This window comes from Penaeus monodon, chromosome 24 (assembly GCF_015228065.2).
Source record: "Penaeus monodon isolate SGIC_2016 chromosome 24, NSTDA_Pmon_1, whole genome shotgun sequence".
NCBI classification, from domain to species: Eukaryota; Metazoa; Arthropoda; class Malacostraca; order Decapoda; family Penaeidae; genus Penaeus; species Penaeus monodon.
Window position 1 is genome coordinate 25,708,357 of NC_051409.1, and position 301 is coordinate 25,708,657.

At 43.9% G+C, this 301-nt stretch overlaps 1 protein-coding gene across 1 annotated transcript in view; it reads left to right on the top strand.

Moving 5' to 3' along the window:
* The window catches only part of LOC119588924 (ETS domain-containing protein Elk-4-like), a gene marked incomplete at its 5' end in the record, with an annotated part of 45,690 nt that overhangs the window by 31,319 nt on the left and 14,070 nt on the right, over positions 1-301 (top strand).

Here is a 301-nt window from a genome sequence, read left to right on the forward strand (position 1 = left end):
TTCTATCACCCTACCCAACTTTTACCCCCCCCCCACCACCACCACCCCGCTCCTATACCCCGGGTTCTCTATACATCCATATCCAACCCCACTATTCGTCTATACTTTCCTCTTTTTTCATTCTCTCTCTCATCCCCCCTTTTATTCTCTCTCTTATTCCCCCTTTCATTCTCTCTCTTATTCCCTCTTTCATTCTCTCTCTTATCCCCCTTTTCGTTTTCTCTTATCTCCTCTTTCATTCTCTCTCTTATCCCCTCTTTCATTCTCTCTCTTATTCCCCCTTTCATTCTTCTAATCATAC